At 33.6% G+C, this 7,364-nt stretch overlaps 1 long non-coding RNA gene across 1 annotated transcript; it reads left to right on the top strand.

Moving 5' to 3' along the window:
• The first annotated feature begins 292 nt into the window (after nucleotides 1-292).
• LOC149796928 (uncharacterized) lies at nucleotides 293-1,745 on the top strand. Its single transcript, XR_016421482.1, has 2 exons — nucleotides 293-1,149; nucleotides 1,671-1,745. It is a non-coding gene; the product is annotated as an uncharacterized LOC149796928 (long non-coding RNA).
• Nucleotides 1,746-7,364: the final 5,619 nt, after the last annotated feature.

Genomic DNA, 7,364 nt, shown 5'->3' with positions numbered 1-7,364 from the left:
TCATGTTGCATGTAACAAACAAAATTCATATTTTGTCCGAAATATTAAAAATTTGGAAGTCATTTAGGGAAAAAATAACTGTATCATATGACAAATTAGTATCATGTAATGTAAGTGCCCTTTTTACCAATATACCTGGTGACAATGCCTTGTTAATCATCCAAGGAAGACTTTCGAAACATACCGAGAAGAATATATGCACTACTTTGACGTTAGAACATATACATACTTCGTTGTAATTGGTCCTGAATGCTACTTATTTTGTCTGTTTATCAGCAGAAGTTCGGGGCAGTAATGACTTCACCAGTGTAGCCTTTTTTGGCATATATGGAAGACTTTGAACTCAGAGCCATTTCCACTGCAGTCCATCCTCCAGATGTATGGTTCCGTTATGTGAATGACACTTTCATCATAATGCATGAATGTAATATTGACGAATTCACAGAGAATCTCAGCTCCATTAAAGAAAATATCCAGTTCACTTGCAAAGTGGAAGAAGATGGGAAGTTACTGTTTTTGGATACTTGTGCTTACATTATAGATGATGGGGGAACAAAAGTTACCATTTACCACATAGCTACCCACACATACCAGTATCTGAACTTCATATTCAGCTACCATCTTAAAGAGAAGAGATCAGTGGTGAGAACTCTGTTGCATTCAGTGAACAGCGTTGTTAGATTTGAGGAAACTGGGTGATGGAGGTTGATCATATGAACAAAACATTGAGGGCAAATGGTTACGCAGACTATATGTTGGTGTTTCCAGACAAAGAATGGAGACCGAAAGAACACTGGAAGGAGAAAGGAGGAAATGTGTAACTCTCCCTTTATCATATATTGGTGGACTTGCCAAAAGATTGCATAAAATATTCGGAAACCATGGCGCTAATGTGATTTACAAATCCTAAAACACCATCGTCTCCATCTTGGTACAACCAAACGACCAAACTCCTTTGAATAAGAAGTGCCCAGTCATCTATAAACTCATTTTGATAATTGTGAAAAGCTGCATCTGTGTGTCCATGGAAAGGCATGTAATTCCATTCCCTCAGCATGACATAACTGATAACGTGTTGAAGGTACAGTTGAAAACCAATCATTATTGACTTTATGTTCAATGTTCTCAACAGCAGCTAGCGAGCCACAGGTAACCAACGACCTACACCATTTCATCTTACCTGAATTTGTGCATTAATGCAATTTCTTATGAATAGTTTATTTAATTTTTCTGGAAGAGTACAAAATAAATAATGATTTGTTTAAAACAAAACATTTGAATTCGGAAACAGCTGAAACGAATGGTATTAAAGTTAACTGAATTATATATGTTTCTATGAAATTATCGGCTGTGAAACCACACATATCAAGTTATTCTATTTCGAATTACATTGTCACTCACAGGAACACAACTGTCGTGTACGTCGGTGGCTAAATGTACTTTAAAAATTGTAATATTGTAGTTGTCTACACTGTGGTATTTTTGTTACATTTCTGCATTAACCTTGTTTCTTTACTTCTGATTTTGAGTTGGCCTCTTCGCATAGTCAGATGGCTGAAAGTGAATTATGATGCAGGAAGATCAGATTATCCATTCATGTTACAATGTATATTTCACTGCACTGACTTTTCACGTACTTTCATTCATGCTATATACTTTTAATAATCCAGATACTACTGAAATATGTATGACTGTGTAGTGAAATATTCCATCAACTTTCTGGATCACATAAATGGCAAAAAACGTAAGTATTGCTTAGCACACAGTATTGTTCTATGAGAAGTTCAACCTTTAAAAATGAGTCCTTGGCCAGTGGTACAACCATGAAACAGCAAGCTGACGATGCTTTAGACATATGGATTCAGTTTTATTATATAATGTTAATATCTGGTAAAACTCTGTAAAGGTAGTTATAAATATTTTTATTAAAGAAAGGCGTATTTTCCATTTGTTATCGCGAACTCTTTTGTGCAAATATATATAAATATTTTCTGTTCTATGTTCATTTCAGGTATTTTCCATTGTGTGGTACAAACAGACAAGATATTTAATGGGCGTAGAAGCAGAAAGACGCACACCCTGACCCCTGTTTTCTTTTTCTTGCTTGTATTCATCCAAGTTTGCTATTTTATAATTCAGCTTCATTATTGTAGTAAATTAGTGTAATTTACGTTTGCTTTTTGTTTATAGGAGGTACCATTTTTTAAACAAAAGCATCTTATTTTCCTCAAGCAGTTGTAAGCATACAGTATGTGCAAGTGTAATTCACTGCCTTGGAATTGATGAGCCAGATCAGTAAGACGAGAATAGAAAAAAGTAAAGAGTGTATAGTATATAAATGCTAGTATCACTAAAATTAAAGAAGAGATAATGAAGTGATCTGGAAAAATTAGTTTAATGATTATTTACAAAGATTCTTCATTCAGATGAAATTACTGTTAAAAGTACTAGTTTGAAAACATTGCACATTGTGCTCTGTAATTGTATAATGTAAGATTTACCCTGTGTTGTAATCTCTCTAACATTCAAATTATAGAATACTTTATAATGTTAAAATTTAAATCCTTCTGATAGCACATTCCATTTTATTCTGTCACTTTTAATTTAAAGAAACAATAGTTATGGCATATTACTAAACAACTGCTTGTAGCACTAGTACCAATTACATATTCTGTATATACACACTACTTATAATATGCAGTAACTTATAAATAATCTGTATATGCGCATTAAATAATGTGTATATAAAAACTAAATAATTTGTATATACACTCAATACTACGTATATACATATTATTTAGTTTTTATATACACATAGCGTCTTTTGTGTCATTTCCAACAGCATGATTCAAACAATGACAACAGAAATACAGTACCCCAGAGTTATGCAGTAATAATCAGAAAAACTCATTCATATTTTCGCATGCAAATGCAGTAACCTATAAATGCTCTGTATATGCACATTAAATAATGTGTATATAAAACCTAAATGATATGCACATACACTAAATATTACGTATATACACACTAATTGCATTAACATAACAAAACTTACATACGTGCTAAACATTTTGTCAATTGAGTTTCCTGGTACGTACTAGCTGTTGTTATGTAAATAATCCGAGAATTGCAGGATGACACAGGTTCAGGTTTATCAAAGCCATATTTAATTAGGTCCATTCTTTTTCATGCTTGTGGAGGAGCTACCTTGAATTTACCACACATGCCACTATGATAATCTGTCTGTAGTATTCATGGACAGAGGTTTTAATAAAAGATCATACACAGATGTGCTTTAATAACTAGCATGTTTTCAGCATCCGACTGAAAATATGGTATAAGGAATTAATTTTTTACAGGTGATTGATTTGTGCTAATACTGGCAAACAGATTCGTTTAAGCATCCCATGCGACCAAAGTATGTTGGTGTTATATGTGTATTATTTTGCGTTTTTGATTTGGGTGTCTGTAAAAGGTAATCAACAATATTAAATACGTATAGACAAACTTTGACTGCGGCAAATCTATTAATATAACTACCCAAGAAAACGTATTAATTTTTAAGACCATAACATATGTATCCGAAAACAAATCACTTTGCGCAAAAATAGCAATTGCATTGACACTTTAAGCTCACCTCTCTGAAATAGAGTTATTGTGCAACATCAAACACATGCATGAACCTTGGTTTCAGCATTAACTTTGGTGTCAGCATCATCATTTTTGTCAGCATCAGTACTAGTGTCAACATTACCATTGATGTTATCAGCACTGGTGTCAGCATTAGAATTGGTGTCATCGTTACCATTCGTGTCAGCATCAACATTGGTGTCAGTATTAACATTGGTGTCATCAGCATTGGTATCAGCATTAGCAATGGCGTCAGCATCACCACTGATGTCAACATTAGCATAGGTGTCATCAGCATTGGTGTCAACATTTGCATTACTGTCAGCATCAGCATTCTCACATATGAAATCATATAGTGTACTGTCATTATGAATATCAACCAGTATTTCTTAGGAATTTTGATGAGGAAACTAACGTTTACCTACCTACATTAGTCGCTCATTCTTGTTAGAATATTGCATTTATTTCATTGTATTATTTATTCGTTATATATGCAATGTTATCACTGACAAATGTATTCTAGACTGGCTTTGATTAAATTATGTGGTTTAAGTTTATTTTTCAAACTCTGTTCATGTTCGAATCATCAAAATTGATACTTATATGCAACTCTGTTAGTATCTCCCCCAGTACCACTAAAGCGTCTGTCTTCTATGTTCATCTCTCAAACACTGTTTGTGAAATTCATGAAGATATCTATCTTTACTAATACCCACCAAACCATGACAACCAAAAAGTTTATAACAAATAATAATTGTAATATTCTTCTGGTTTAGCATAATATTTGACATTTAGCTCATCACCATATGAGTTTTGGGCATTTGGCATGTTGTATGCATATTGTCCTACCTATAGGCACGTCGCTTGGTGATGTCCCCCCATTTCTCATTGTAAACCCAAACCAGTAGATACATAGCCATTCCCGGGGCGACTTCGATACAGAGCTTATTTTTAAACCTTTTAAAATGTTTGCATATTTTAATAATATTTGGCTGTGTAAGGCTAATCCTTTCATTTCTTTTGCTCTATAGTTTCTTTATTGACATAGTGGGTCTTATAACCCCACATAAATCTAATAATTTCATTATATATTCTATCTTTTGCTGTTTTCTATATCTATAGATTTTAAGACATAGTTAATATTGGCATACATACATGTTTTGGCCAACTGGGCCCCCTCCATTAGGCAAAGTGGCGTAAGTGCCCGGATATTCATATTGTTTTCTACTTTCGTTCGCATAATTTTGTAGTTTTCTTGTTCCTCTCCTTTCTAAGAGAAAATTATTAATGCTTTAACTCGGTCTTTGATTAGATGTGGGGGGGGGGAATTCCGGGGTGATTCACCCGCCAGTTACCTATTTTTAGTATTTCATTTTTGTCGTAGTTAACTCTAGACCCTGATTCTATTCCGACATTTTCAAATTTCTTTTCGAGATATTTATAGGAGTTTGGGTCTCTTATGAAGTTACTACAGTAATCAGCATGTTCGAGCATTTGTATTTCCTTCCTAATGTTTGGGATTTGGATACCTTCATTACATTTATAATTATAATAAACTTGCAAAAATGCTGGAAGTCCCAAAAAGTTCAAATATATAAAAGATATGTTAGTCAGAAAATAAAGGGATGCACATGAATTATGTGAAAAATGATACAAATGGATAATGGAACAAATTACGAAAAGAATCAGATCCAAGGTTGAACAAGAAAATATAGAAATATATTGGGAAAGAGCATGGGAGCACTGGGCTAAACCAGGCTCCTTAAAAATTCAAAGCCTCTGCTTCAAATACATGCATAATGCGTGGATGACAGGAGAGGTGGCAGTGCTGAGTCCTCACCAAATCCCTCAACTCGGACATACGTTTCCAACTCCCCTTGAATATAACTAAAATGTCTTTAACAGTATAAGAATATGACTTATTTTTTCCACTCTAACCAGCACTCTTAACATATCAAGGGTAACTAAATAGCTTAAATAAACACAATTGAAAATAGAAAATTTAAAGTATTAGGATGGAAACAACAGGCCTTCATCTGGATAAAGTACGATGCATACACGTTGCAGGGGTTGTTACAAGGCGCTTCGCGAAGTGGACAGGACTGCGAAAGAGAATCAGAAAACCCCAAATTAAGTAAATACACAATACAATAAAAACACGATGACTGTTAAGTTACACAATAAAAACCAACTAACAAGTCTCTAAACCATTTTGGAACTTCTTTTAGAGTATAAATTAAATAACAGAGAGGAGGACTAACTCGAATCGGGAGAAACAGAAATGAGTAAAGAGAGCGCGGACCCCGACTCGAATACAGCCTGCCTCATTCTGGAAATATATTTTAATGCCAGAAACGCCACACCATAGCCGTTCACATATAACACTAAATTGTATTTTAATTTCAACTTGTAGTTCAGCGTTCGTCTCGCCAAAATTCTAAATAGCAAATGATTAAAAAAATATCTTAATTTGTATTGTGCCCGGACAACAAATGATTTTGAAAAGGCCAAATAAAATAATATATATATATATATATATATATATATATATATATATATATATATATATATATATATATATATATATTAAGACAACTGGGAACAAATTTGACAAATAGTTTTGCCGTCCCTACATATAGACTATATAGCATACACACACTATAGCATTGATGCACATAGCATACACGTGACATAGGAGATTCGTGGCAAATATCACCAAACATGAAGGATAGGAAATCTGAAAATGGGGATAAGACCCATGTTTCGGACTACTTACCTTTAGAAAACGCTAGGACTCAATAAATACCCCGTCAAAATTTAGTTATAAACTAAAATTTTGATCAAAATTCTTTTATATAATTTAAACAAGTACATACATCTTGGAGGATACAAGAATACATGAAAACACTTTATTTTTGTTTGGTTATGGGGGGCATCTGTCTGGTGCCCTGCCCCCCCCCCCCCCCCCGAAAAACGCACATATTAGACAATGTATCCGCACTGGTGTTACATCCGTTTTAATATTGTTTTGATAATCTGATATGTTCATGTTTACTTATAAACCACGCGGAATTTCTACCTCAAAACTTGCTTGCATACCTAGTTCAATAACCCTTGTTCATCAGATGTACGTGATTTGTTCATAATATAACAATATGTCGTTATCTTTGATTGTAACTGAACTTTACAGTTCCCTTAAGTTTAGACTGTGATGTAAATAGTCGTGATTGTTGATAAAGACACATTTTCAGTATATGTGCTCTCCGTACTGGTTATTTTAAATTTTAAACATGTTTTCTTTATTTGTAAATATAATGACTGTCGACACGTATATTGTCATCCGATTAGGTAATGGACCTACAATTCAGTCACATATGCTTAACAGAATATGCTTAAAAGTATTTCTCTTAGTCAAGTGTCAACACGTATCTATCATGCAATGACTTAAATGAAATCTCTGAGGTACTCAGCTATTTTATCCGTACATTTCAAACATTATGTCATTTTTCGATGTACATTTCTGAATAATTTCTTTAACTTCAGTTGTTCATCTGATGTTGTGATCATTGAAATACTTTTTCAAGTTTCCCCAACTGAAACATTAGACTATAACCAAAATATCTTATTTTGTACAAAAATTCACATGGATGACTTTACAGGTACTTTTCATGAACCGAATTACCTTTTTAACTTCTGGTTGTCGATTGTGAATTTAAGCCAATCAGAAATCAATA

The sequence above is a fragment of the Sinohyriopsis cumingii genome, chromosome 6, assembly GCF_028554795.1.
Source record: "Sinohyriopsis cumingii isolate HCF-2022 chromosome 6, ASM2855479v2, whole genome shotgun sequence".
Lineage (NCBI taxonomy): Eukaryota > Metazoa > Mollusca > Bivalvia > Unionida > Unionidae > Sinohyriopsis > Sinohyriopsis cumingii.
The sequence above is the reverse complement of the archived record's forward strand: the minus strand, read 5'-3'. Positions and strand labels throughout refer to the sequence as shown.